This window comes from Echiichthys vipera, assembly GCF_963691815.1.
Source record: "Echiichthys vipera genome assembly, chromosome: 8".
In the NCBI taxonomy this organism is placed as follows: Eukaryota; Metazoa; Chordata; class Actinopteri; order Perciformes; family Trachinidae; genus Echiichthys; species Echiichthys vipera.
The window spans coordinates 5,342,847-5,357,428 of NC_139833.1; positions in this window are offsets into that span (position 1 = coordinate 5,342,847).

Here is a 14,582-nt window from a genome sequence, read left to right on the forward strand (position 1 = left end):
CACAGTGTTTGTCACATTCACCCATTCACACAGACATTCACACTGACGGCGGTGGACATCTACATACCATCTAATCTAATCTGACCATTCACACCACAGTTACACACCCATGCACAGCACGGGGAGCAATTCAGGGTTCAGTGTCTTGCCCAAGGACACTTCGACATGTGGACCGGGGGAAGGCGGGGATCGAACCTCCAATCTTTCGAATGGAGGACGACCCACTCTACCACTGAGCCACAGTCCATAGAGGCAGTATACATAGAAGACAAAGAAGCATACGGACATAGAATACCCTATACTCATATCCAAAAAAAAAGGACAGAAACCATCTTTGGAAAACATTTATTTGAGACTCAAGTCCCTTCCGTTAACATGGAGGGGGTGGGACTTATGACCTATACTGCAGCCAACCACCAGGGGGCGATTTAAATGTTTTGGCTTCACTTCCAGAAAGATGACAAGCCATCATGTTTACATACAGTCTATGGTTCCAACACTGTGTCCGCAAGACTTTGGTGATCCATTGACTTTCCCCTCTAGAGGAGGTAGACATTTGTGGTTTTGAGGGAAATGTCTCAGCAATTATTAGATTGATTTAATTGATCCATCATCAGGTCAAGTTTGCTTTCTTTGTTTTGCTAAACATCGTTTTAAAATCAACATTGTGACGTAGATGTCTCAGGTTAAAAACCTGCCAAGAAATGGAGGACTGGAATACTTTTAATGTGAAAAATAAGTGTAAAGAGTTAAGTTGCGATTGACTGGTGTCCTGTCCAGGGTGGACCCCGCCTCACCCCCGATGTCAGCTGGGATCGGCTCCAGCCCCCCCGCGACCCCGACCCTGGGATAAACGGTTGAAGATGAATGAATGAATGAGTTAAGTTGCATTCTTAACTTCAGTCGGGGGAATAAGGGGAAAAGACTGGATCAATTGAATGTTTACAGCGTGAGAGAAACTGTGCATAACGGCGGAATAAGGGGAGTTAATATAAATGTACATCAACAACAACGTGGTCGGCTATGCTGGGATTCAGAACGCTCCTGATGAATAGAAAAGATGAGGTCTTTTCAGTGTGGACCCAAAAATATACCTCAAAGAGAGGATGCAGTGCGATCTTTTGATCCGTTTCTACATAACTCAAACTTTAAAAAAGTGTCTGACATGACTATTTATTGTTAATTGGATCAACTACAACATTGATGTATGCCAATAAAACAGTATTCATGCAGAGAGGCAGTGGTGATGTTTTCCTTTTACTCCAGAAACAGATCACATCGGATCACGTTAGCCGACGTGACAAAGCTTTGATCTGAACCATGTCTTCACCAACGTGGACTCTTATTCACCTGCTGTTGACCGGAGTGAATCCGCCCTCGACACACACACACACACACACACACACACACACACACACACACACACACACACACACACACACCCCTCCAGAGCTTGAGGCATGCAGTGGTCGGTCTGTTGCCTCCGTTCATATGACTAATTAGACCAGCTTCACACTGCGCCGTTCCTTTTGATGCTGATCCCTGGTGCTAATTGCTGCGTCAGTCCCGGGCCACAGCCAGGTTAAGTTCAAATGCAGGGCCGACGTCTCCACTCACCCCCACTCTCTCCCCTCCCAACAGCCCTGGACTCTACTCACCTCGACTCATCTCACCCCTTTAGGACTTTTAACGAATAGATTTGTCCCAAAATGTTTCACAAAGAAGCTAAGGATGAAAATACTGATGAAGCAACTGATGAAGTTACTGTTTTTGCCTCACATTTTTCACAATTCACTGACCACCCTACAAACAGATTTCTTCACAAATCAAACCCACACCCTTTAGATATCCAAATTTAAATTTCTACGATTTCTCTAACGTTCTGATATTGAACATTGTCTCAGTGTGAGGCTCGGCACGGTTTGAATTTCTCTCTCTCAAACTCACTTTTTATCACCAACTTTTGTCACTTTTCACGAGTACAAACAATACGATTGTCTTCCTGGAGAGACCGTCCAAAAGTGTGTGCCTGATTGTTGCGTCTTGTCCATCTCTTTGACGGCGGGATCCAACAAAATCCTCAGTCTCAGCGAAGAGTGTGAGTGCAGCACCAAGAGTAATACAGTAGATCACAGTGAGTGTGTTTACGTTCACACATTAATTTTCCACTATCATTCTGAATATTACAATATCATGAATTTGAGGTTATGTAAACAGTATATTCTGATTGGATCTCCCTTTGGATAAGGCTTGAAGAAGGATGGATGAATGGATGGATGGATGGATGGATGGATGGATGAATGGATGGATGGATGGATGGACGTGGGATATTCCAACATTAGTCAAGTTTTTTAAAACATTCTTTGGATTTGTATACAGCGAATATGCGTCTCACTTTGGGTTTTTACTGCAGTTTACAGCCAGTTTACAGCTTACAGTCGGCTCTGGGTGTTGTACTCAAACCAACTATTCAACAGTGTGCTATACCTGGTGTTGCAAAACATGCTAAAAGTATAGCCCACATTTTATTTCAATTCAATTCAATTTTATTTATAGTGCCATAACAAAAGTTATCCCAAGACAAGAGTTAGTCTAGACTACCCTTATGACTCATTCATGATTTACAGCAGATTCTAATGCTCTGCTTGTTATCGAGCAGCTGAAGCTTGTCAGAGGTTTAACAATCATTGGACTGAGGTGTGTTAGAGCAGGGAGAAACCTAAAACATGCAGGACAGTGGCCCTCCAGGAGCATGGGTTCCCCACTCCTGATTTACAGAGACCCAACAATTCCCCCATTTCTGGTTAGAAGGAGAAACACAGCTATTTTTTAACATTATGAAAGACTTCTTGGATATGTGCAAACATCCCAATGCTGTCCTTTTCAAGAAGTTGGTTGAAGGAATGAAAGAGGGAGACTGTTCAATTAAGTTTAAGCAACAAAATGACTTGAGTAGGATTAGAAAAAGGTTGTGGTGGTTTGGTTTAGTTCTCCAGTTATGAATATGTGGATTATATACAAATTACAGTGCATTACTCTTCATAGTTATATGTACGAACATTGAATGAGAACTGCATTTTAATGAGATTAGTGCAATGTTCATTGTCATTAGCCATGTTAACAGCTTAGTAATATTTTTAGACAGCAACAGGAATATTTTGTGCATGTAGTCAGTGTTACTGCTTTATCAGAAGACTGTGAAATCCAGCCATGTTAGGTTGTTTTTGATGTTGTTGATTAGTAAGAGAGTCAAGACTGAACGTTATGAACAAGAAAAGTTGGCCCTTATATATTTTAATCCAGAGTTCCTTTGGCATTAGTCAAACGCACAGCTGTAGCTTCAGGATCAAGTCTGTGACTCTCGGATTATAGAGCAGGTTTCTTTAACCCCGCTCTCCTTCCCCCTTAAACTCTGTTTTCCCCAAACTCAATGGGATTACACTGGGCCTTGGTGAAGGATAGGTCAAATGAAAAGAAAGGATGGGGCGGCGTGAGGGGGGCGAGGATGTGATGGATCAGAGGACTGATGAGCCACAAACACTGTGATACTGTGAGATGGAGCTTTAGGAGGGAGTTTAGAGAGGAGACGCCGTTTAACTCTGCAACCACTGCATCACACTGCCAACTGTTTCAGAAAAGCACAAGCTTTTACATCATCTGACCCTCCACTATAGCCTTGTGGGACCATCTTGTGCTTGCGAGCCCCATTGTATTTTACCCGTAGATCATTCTGGTAACGTGCGGTGGAGAAAATTTGGATAAGCTTGTCAAGCGACCGAATCAATCAGCGTTGGATTTGAGGCAGATTTAAGTGTGGCGCAACAAGAAGCGACTGATCAGTGTAAACAACATGGAGGCTTCAGTGGATGAGATGAGCAGCTATGGAGCAAGTCGCTCACTATCTCACTCTTGGATCCTTCTGTTGAATATGGACCGGGCACCTGAAATTGGGCCTTTCATCTGTAAATTCACGTTACAAAAACAGCAAATATCCTTTACTGACATGTTGTTTACTTTCTGAGCTTTGCCTCGACACTGTTAGTAGTCATACGCTTCGTAGATCTGGTTAATTTGGCCCGTATGTTGGTGATAGACAGATGGTGTATCCAATCAGCAACCAGTATTTTTGCCCCTTCCCAAAAGATCTCCAAAGGAGAGTTCCCAGATGGATCTGTGAGAAAATGCGAATCAATCCATCTGGCAGGGTCCAGATTTAGGGTACTCCAGGCAGCCATTGACCTTAATCATCTAAAATCAGGAATACACCAAAGTGTCTTTTAAATGAGGCGTATTAAAGTCTACTCAGCTTCTCTGGAACACAGTCTGTAATAGACTTTTTTAAACAGACGATATGGTTGGATTTGTCTCGACCCTGAAAGTGTTTGATGTCCGTCCTCCGTGCCCCCTCACCCAGCCATCTGCCCTGTCTGTCTCTACAAGACTATTCGACATTCAGCTGGTCAAACAAGTGTTAGATCTTTAAATGGGAATGTTTGACTCTAAACTGCTTCTGAATAATTGAGGAGCTCGGTGGTTAGAAAAAAAGGGCGGATTAATGCACATCTACAGGCGCTGTGTTGTGCGTCCTGAGAGAGCGTGACAGACACGGACAGCGAAGGACGCTTACTGCAACACCCAAACCCTTTTCGCAGCATAGCACGGACAACCAGAAGATTTTAGCGGCAGGGGGTGGTGCTAAAAGCTAACAGTGGGATTTTAGAAACCCACTCCTCCACCCTCCTTGTACATCTCTTTAAGGAGGAGTGCTGTAATTGTGTTGTGATTCTGCAGACTGGATCGACCCCGTTGACCCCCCGGGGAGGCTGTTTCTGAGATGTGCCAAGAGTCACATCTCTAAATATGGCCAGAGCGAGGGGGGGAGACATCTGAGCATGTTAGACTGTGGACTTCACCTCCGTGTCCTTCTATTAGTTTGACCTCAACTTCAGAACTCCTCACTTCAGATCCACAGATTTTCACTTGGCAAGGAGAGAGAAGGGGGTCTGCTAACAGGAAGCTTCACGCCGACGCTGCAAAGTCAAGGTCACCGTACGACTTTTAAAGTTATAGAAAGTATTTTCTTTTAATTACGTCATCACACTCTTTGCACCATCGCACTTATTTAAAAATGACACGTAGTGCATCTGAAATGTCTCTTTGCCGTGTTTACTACAGTCTTTGATGTGAAAGAATCTATTATAATGAGATCATTTGAGACACTTTTGAAATCAGATTTCGACCTCCATATTTAGAGATACAAATGATATTAATGTGTATTGATGTATATTAATAAATGTTTGTTTTTCAATAAATTGTTGACAGTTTATTTGCATTCAACACGACAATTTAACCCAGTTTAATGTACCGCACATAAGTTTGATTAGATCTGTTTCAGTAAATCTCATGAATGTGTTTGTGTGTGTGTGTGTGTGTGTGTGTGTGTGTGTGCGTGTGTGTGTGTGTGTGTAGCCCGGGTCTACAGGCCCTGAAGAGCAGAAGGACGGAGGGTGCTAACAGCCGGCGGAGCGAGGGGAGTCAAAAGGCGCCGTATGTGCAAAGAGCCCCTGTTAGTAGACCTGACTTCAACCTTTATTCACTTAAAGACCCTCAACAACCCTGAGCACCCGTCACCTACTCCGCACCCCCACCCAGCCCAGACTCAGAACACTTTTGATTCCACTCACGCATCAGTTTGGTTCTTACAAGTTGATCAAGAGTCCGAGTAAGCGTTTGTGGAAAAAGACAAAGATCACAGAGAAGTTTGCAGTTCCAGTTTCTCCAGTCTTCTGCGATCTGAAATCCAGAGCTCAGCCTTTAAGTCATCAACCTGCTACTGCCAAAGACAAAGATAGGGTTCATCTGTTAAGCTGTCTGCATAATAAAAGGAGAATAGAGAAAGAAAAATATTACACACAATAATAAGATAAGTCTTTTGATTTCAACCATTGACTCTTGTCTCTTGTCTTGTGTCTGACAGAGGAGGTTAGCTAAATACAAATGTATGGAGTCACACAGCTATAATAAGCAATAGTATTTCTATTTTGGAGTCTTTGTATGTTTAAATTTTAAATTAAAAATAAAACTGACCCTCTCAGCGCAAGTTTACATGTCAAAAAGTTGAATGTAAAAGATTTAAAGCACTGATTTACTTTGTTTCAATTGCTACAAAATCATTTCTTTGAAATTAATTGCAGCTAAATGTTGTTACCAGACCTTGAAAATATTCGTACCTTCACAGGTTAATGAGAAAGAAGCTAATCAAGCCTCCACAGTCCTGAGGACAGATCTGATCAGCCATTCAGTGAAAACACCTGTGTGGGTGCTCCACAAGTGTGGGAGAGGGAAAAACATAAACCAAAGATTAAGAAAATAACCATTTTAGATCCTGTAGTGGCCAAAGTGAGCCCGATATTAAAGTTAAAGATGTTTATACAGTTTAATCAAGGGTCAATAAAGATGTTTGTTTCATTTTCTGACATGAAACACACACACAGAAATGTAAAGCATCCAAATCCACAACTCTTACTCTCTCACACATTCATATGATTGAAAAAAAAAAAGATCTATAAGCTGTTATTCTGTGGTCTCATGGCCTGTGTTCGTCCGGACGTGAACGCTGCTAGAAGTGGGATTAGCGTCGCTGCTAAAATAACACAGAGGAAACTGGAAGAGAGCCAAACAGCTCCAACAAAAGGTCCATTGTCGTCCAAGTGTTGTTATTGCCTGGAATTATCCGCGCTTAGTTACACCATAATGCACACACACAGTTAACACACACATGCACAAGCACACGTAGAGACCCGGGCACATACAAACATTGTAAGACACATTTTCAATTCATTTGTTGCTAATCCGTACACACATGTAGATGCTCCCTCTCTTGGGGGTTTCATACAGTAGATGAACTGACAGCGAGTGATCACCTCCCCCCGCGGTGTCCCCATCAATATTATCGATCCTCCTGGGTTTAATCCTCATGTTTATCCGCTCCAGGTACATAATTGCTAAATTCCTGAAGTGTGATTGGCACAAAGACCCAGGTCTCTAAACTCCGCCAGCCGATACGTCAGAGTTTGCTGCGCTGGTCAGGATGTGAGGTGATCCGCTTTCAGTATTTGACCCCATTAAAATGGCCGTCACGGGCCAGAGTTCAAGAAGAGGATTATGGCTTCTTGCCAATGACCCGTTTGAACCCTAAAGGGTGCCACAGCAGTGATTAGGGAATATTATCAAGGTGACATGTCTGAGACACAACACGGAGAGAGAGAGAGGCTGTGCGAGTCGTACATTTTTAGACTCTAGAGATGGCAGGGTTGGTCGGCCCGCAACTTTGGTTCAAGGTGTTATATCTCCAAAACTATTAAACAAATCACCATGAAACTTTGGACAGACATTCACGGTTCCCACACTATTAATCCTAATGACTTTGGATTGGCCCTGCTCCTGATGAGCTACTGCCCTGAATGGTTTTAGGTTTCTCCCTGCTCCAACAAACCTGATTCTAATGATCTGCTCATTATCAAGCATGTGAAGCTTGCCAAAGGTTTGATAATCATTAGAATCAGGCAGTAGCTCTCCAGGAGCGGGGTTGGCTACCCCTGCTCTAGCACAACCATGAGATTGACATTTGAGGTTCTGATTGCCCAATACTACGGTTTATGACTAAATACTAATCAAATGACATTCCCATCAGCCTCAGTTGTACTTTGTTCATTTCAAAGTATATAAATAGGATGCTGAACGTGCTAAATGTTGCTTTCATAGTGAGTATGTTACGTTGCTAGCGCTAACAGTCATCTCAAAGCACTGCTGTTCATATGTACAGCCTCACTGGGCCGCTAACATGGCTGACTTTAAGCTGCTTTCAGACCGGACGTGATAGCTGGGATTTAATCGCAAGAAACACCAGTGTTGCATCGCCTGATCATATTTTGTTCATCACGCCATCCGTGTCATTGGCGTCATTGGTGTAATCGGTGTCATTGGCGTCATTGGTGTCATTGGGGTCATTGGTGTCACTGGGGTCATCTGTGTCATTGGCGTTATTGGCGTCATCGGTGTCATCGGTGTCATTAGTGTCATTGGTGTCATTGGTGTCATCGGTGTCATTGGTGTCATCGGCGTCATCGGTGTCATTGGTGTCATTGGCACAATTAGAACAATGTTGAGGGAATTAGCAATTATCTATAATTTCCACTAAGAGTCTGATTTGTTCAGTTAATCTGATATGATGTCAATAAGGAAAGAGGACCGTTCCATGAACTTGTTTTACTGTGATAGAAAGGTGCAGAGCAGATAAATATCTTTATAAAAACTCTGATATGAAGGCATGTTCATGATCCTAGTTAAGATTTCTGAAGTTGAAGGTCTTTCTGGCTGAGTAGAGTCGGGGGGGCAGAGATGGAAAGATTGTGAGTGTTGAGGGAGAGACGAGGAGGAGGAGAAGAAGGAGGAGGAGGGCCTCTTCCTCGTGCCTCCAGTCGAGCAGAAAATCTCAGCAAATTAGTTACCGCGACGACGGCTGGTCGGGAAGCTTTCATCCAGCGCAGCAGGGGAGCCGCCATGGGATCGGGATAAGAAACACCCCCTCATAACAACATCTTCCTTCACCCGCCCCCAACTCCCCTCCCGCCCTCCTCTCGCCCCTTCAGTCACTTTCCAACCATCCATTACTGTTTCCTGCAGCAGAGGGCTCGACGGTCTGTTTGGCTGTTAAACGGCTCTCCAGCATTAGCACCCCTGAAAAGGTGTCACATAAACACCAAGCAGCTGCTAAGAACCGCTGCAGACCCCAGAGAGTGGACCTGAATCTGTGTGTGCAGAAGTACGCAAAGAACACAGAAAACAAAAAAATAAGACGGTTTCAGTGGGCACCTCCAACAAGCTCTGCACACACCGTCCAAAGCCTGTTCAGGAGGTGAAAACAGGACTTCAAAGTACTTTGTTTTCAAACATATAAAGTTATGACTTTATTGCTCATAGGACATAATTATTAGGCTTTATTATTGTTGTTCTTTCCCACCTCTCTCTCTTTTACGGTTTATTCTGGTCAACCGTATTTTAGATTTCCTACCCCAAGTGAGACCGAAGTGTCTAACTGGGTGTCAAAGTGATCCAGTAAAGGGCCGTGTGGCTGCAGGTTTTCATTCCAACCAATCAAAAACACACCTGGTCCAACAAATCAACTGTGTGAAGACAGTTCAGGTGATTGAGTAAGTCGAGTCAGGTGTGTTCTTGCTTGGTTGGAATGAAAACCTGCAGTCACACGGCCCTTTACTGGATCACTTTGAGACACCTGAACTACAGGTTCAGATTAAAGATTACAATAGATTAAAAAATCCTCAGAGTCCAGTGGGACATGCATGTGCACACTCTGTAAGATTTGTACTGTACATATATGTACACACAGTTTGTCTCGAGCCCTCCAGAGAAACACACTAACTGCTAAAGACTGAGCGATGCCCAGTGGACACACTGCTGCTAAAATCTATATGGAAGACTGAACATACACAGTATCACCTCTGAACGATCGGTCGCCCATCTGCGCACGCACGCACACACGCTAACACACAGAGTCTGTCACATGATACATACACACTGTCGCACATCTCTGCAGCCCAACTCCCGACACGAATAAAAAACTGTCCATTTTGTCAGCCGACACATTCAGCTTCTCTCCGAGCTGAGGAATGAAAATCAATCACGGACATAAGATTCGTGTTTTATCAGGTTTTAAGACATGCACGATTGATTTCTCCAGGTTCACTTCCACAGATACAGAGCGCTGGTGAGAGTAAGGGGGGATATTTTTGATAAATCAATCCCTCACATCAGTATGTCGTGCCTTTTTTAATGACTTTAAGGGCTTCTTGAAATGAATAACTCCTGCCTGAACTCACACTACAAGTTTTGATCCGCACGGCCAACACCTCTCAGGTCAGTTAAAGAGGAACATCCTCAAAGCAATTTCAGTCAAAAGCAACTGGACTTGATTATTTGCCTAGGAAGACGTTTTACCTCTTATCCAAGAGGCTTCATCAGTTCATGTACGCATCTGACCAGGCTGGGACTGGACCAGGACCAGGACCAGGCTGGGACTGGACCAGGACCAAGCCTCTTGGATGAGAGGTGAAACGTCTTCCTAGACCAATAACCAAGTCAAGTTGCTTTTGACTGAAATTGCTTTGAGGATAACGACGACCTGGACACATGAGAACATTCGCAGGCTTAAAGAGGAACACTTTCCCCTATATGTGCAGACATTTGGGTCAAAGCATCATTAACACACCTCAGCAGTTAGTTAGTTAGTTCAACGGTTAAACACTTTTCTGTGCACGTTTTTGCAGCCATGTCTGCGTATAAGGTCTTTTCTTGGCAGCCGAACAGTAGCTGTGTTTCAGTTAAGTTTTATTTATAGTGTCACATCATAACCAAGGTTATCTCAATAAAGAGCAGGTAAGACCACACTCATAATTTGTGTATTTTTGTGATATTTTCTATTCTTTTTCCCAACAATTCCCAAGAACCAGAACCAATAATGAATGAATCCCAACAAGTACTGTGTGTATCTTCTTTTTCTGCGTCACAGAGCTCCATTGTTGTTTGACTCACATCAGTGAGCAACATAGGGTTTGTACACTATCGTACGACAAGTTCCGCAAAGTCGTATGATAACTTACATGGGGAACGAAAGTCGACCGCAAGACGTTGACGGATCAGAAGGAGCCTGGACCCGGAACGTGACCGGTACCTGCCTCTTTAAGAGGAAATTCACTGTCTTATGCTGTATTTCATCTCCTGCTTTCAATAAGTGGAATACACATGAAATAAATATGTGGAAACTCACACAATTACGAGTTATATTTACAAAAAAAATGCACGAGAACAGCCTGTATGAGCCACTAACAGAAAAAAAAGAGAAAACTCTTGCAAGATGGGTGAATTTGTTGCATAAAATCTGCTGAATGAGCTGAAAAGTGAATTCAGTTTGTGTGCACAAATCAACATGAATTAAGTGTTGAAAGCTCTGTCGTTACTTTACTGACATTTTCTCCGCGCTGCTCTGAAAAAGAAGGTGTAGCATGAGGGAGTGAGGATTGATAGATGTGGCCGGAGACTTCTGTTTCTCTGCGACCTTTGACCCCCGGCCCTGCCTCCCTGTCTGTAGCCGTTCAGTAGTAGCGGCACGCCGATGGATGACGGACACGCAGCGAAATACGTCTTAGATGTGATAAACACATGCACGGACACCAAGAACAGATTTATACACCAACAAGGATATAAACACGCACTTGGCTTCCTGGTCCAGTCTACGAGGTTGAGTTCAGGTCTAAGGGTGTGTGTGTGTGTGTGTGTGTGTGCTGGAGGATTAGCTCGCAGACAGACAGCCTGTCCCTGAACCCTCAGGACTCCCACTGTGACCTGCTGACCCCCCCATCCACAGCACCCTGGACTCTGATAAACCCTCAGAGCTCCACACTGCAGGATCACCACAGAGTCTGATGTTCAGACTGAATAACCGTTTCATTATCACCTCATTGTTCAGTCTGATCGTTTTTTTTAAGTGATAACAAATAATGAGGTGTTATGATGTAAGAAAATAATAAGAGAAGCAGGGATCCAAAAAGTATTCAGGTTTTACTTAAAGTGTAATCCTGGCGCAAAAACATCCCATGGTCTTTTTTGACGCTCGTACGCATCAAATAACCCATCGAGACGTTTTTTTAGTGTATGAACTATTATCGGAGAAATCCGGGAGAGTCGCTAACAGGAGCTAGACCGGCTTTTTTAACCACTAATTGTCCCGGGGTCACCTGCTTTTTTTTAAAAACCTGTGTTCATCTGCTACTCACTCACTCACTCATCTTTAACCGCTTGTCCCTATCAGGGCCAGAGCCGATCCTAGCCAACATCGGGCGTAAGGCGGGGCACACCCTGTACAGGACGGAGAAATACGGGAGAGTCGCAAACAGGAGCTAAACCGGCTTTTTTAACCACTAATTATATCACGGGGTCACTGGCTTTTTTTATACCTGTGTTCATCTGCTACTCACTCACTCACTCATCTTCAACCGCTTGTCCCCATTGGGAGCCGATCCCAGCCGACATCGGGCGTGAGGCGGGGCGCACCCTGGACAGGACGCAAGTCCATCAAAGGACACATAGAGACGAACAGAGACAGACAACCAATCACACCTACGGGCAATTTAGAGTCATCAATGAACCGAACACCTGCACGTCTTTGGACTGTGGGAGGAAACCGGAGAACCTGAACAAAACCACGCAGACACTGGGGGGAAAATGCAAACTCAACACAGAAGTGCCCAAGCCAGGATTCAAACCAGGAACCCTCTTGCTGTGAGGCGACAGTGCTAAACACCATACCAATGTGCCGCCCTGTTCTTCTGCTAACTCTCCTGAAATCACCTCATTCCCTTCACCTGTGCTTCCCCGCCCACTCCCACACCTGACCCTCATTATCCTCATTAGACTCCCGTCCAGTCTCCCATTCATGTACAACCCATTCTCACTGCCCCTCTGTCAGGTCGTCACGCAACGTGCTCGGCTCTCACCCTGTCCATTTTGCTCTGCCTGAGTTGTCACCTAGACTGCTGCTAGAGGTTTTTCTTTGGCCTCTCCCCCTCAGTTTAGTTTGCTGCCTTGTTTTTTCTTTTTTAAATAAATTTAGATTTTTGTTGCACTCTCTGAATTTGTGCTTTTGGGTTCGGTGGTTGTTGTTTTTTTAAAGTCGTTACACTAATACTGCTCATGATAACACCAAACCTCTGCAGTAGCATGATGAGAGTCCCTACACATAAAGCAAAGCACCAACAACGTAGTTAGAGAACCCAGAGTTTATTAAAAGAGTGTTTTAAAGACTTACCTACTGGTCCCTGTACCAGCTCCTCTCATAGTAAAGTCCATTCAAGTGGATTACCAAAGTCAATCTAAAAGGAAGGAGCCCATTGGTGTCTTGTTTTCTGTGTAGGGACTCTTCTCATGCTGCAGCAGAGGTTTGGTGTTATTTCTCTTTTCATGTGCTTTTCGCTGATAGCTTTTTAATAACTTTAAACATTATCTATTTTCTTTTACTTACCTTATTTTGAGCAGTATCAGTGGTTAAAAAAGACGTTTTAATGCCTTCACCGTACTTCCCCGAGCTAATCAGTGATAGCCACGTCAGCGACTCTGCCGGATTTCTCCGTTAATAGTTCATACATTAAAAAAAACCCCTCTCTCTGTGGCTTATTTGATGTAAGTAGTGAAAAAGACCATGGGATGATTTTTGCGCTGGAATTACACTTTAAGACGGGACACCGCACGTAAAATCCAGAAGTCCTCTGATCCAGAAATCTCCGCTACAGCAGCACTTACACACACCCAACTTTCCAGTTTCATTCATATCTATATCCTGAAAGTTTTCACAGAGCGCTTTAATATAAAATGCCGTGATTTATTTACATTTTTTTCCTAAAAATATAATATTTTCTGATTTATGGAGTGATTTAAGAGACATCCAAAAACCCCTTCTGTAAAAACCTTTGGTTGTAAAATGTCAACAAAATGAAAAACAAGAATTTTGAACCTGGCTTTATCCAGTGTTCACATTTCTGTTCTGGAAATGTATGAAAATTAGCAAATATTTCAAAAGAGAAAGCCTAATTTGCATATTTAAACATAAAAGTTGTCAATATGTAAATAAAGTTTCATGGTGAAAGCTATTAGTTATAATTTAAGCCTTAAATAATTACTTTACCCGTTATAATCAGACATGGATTAAAACGGGTAGAGCATGTCTTTTAGTGAAAGAACAATAAAGTGTAAAATTACTAGTCTTGCTTTGAGAGTCTTATTTAAAGGTACAAAAGTATTACCTTCAAAATAAAGTGCCAAACGTGTCTGTGTCAGCTGAGTGTATTCAGCTCATAGATAAAGTATCTCACGGGTCCTAACAGCAGCTCCTCTGCAGCCCATTAGTGATTCACGACTATAGAGCGTCTGAAATTAGTGAACAAGTGAACGCAACACGTCTCCCCTCCTGTATCAGTCCGTAACACTCCGGTCATTACTGTGCAACAGCCCTCTGTTTACGTAGTAACCCGATCAGTTCCCCAACCAGATCGGACAGATTTTATGATATTTGGATGAACCATTTGTACAGGGTGCTTCACTTCTGTGGGGCGTTCATGCTGTTTTCCTCTGCTGATTGGACTTTAATGATTTTAGGTGATGCATCATACGGTTCAATCAGAATCCCAACAAGACCCATTATTGACAAACAGGCAGAGGAGGAAAGTCTTGAGACAGGGTACTGAATTCGGGGGATTATTATGAAACAGACACGTGGGCATAAAAGAGAGCATTGTTTGTGATGCAGAGTATTTCATATTTTTAACTGTCTTGTCAGCGGCTCAGTCAGAATCTGGTTGTGGTTTTTTTTCGAAGGCCTCGGCTCCTCTGCTTGTCTTATCTGAGCGCGCTCTGAGTGGTATGTAACGCTAACAGTGACGGCCTGCTGTCCTCTCACCCCTTTCCCAGGGAGGGGGGGCGGCGCGGCAGACCTGGTTGGTCTGGACCGCTCT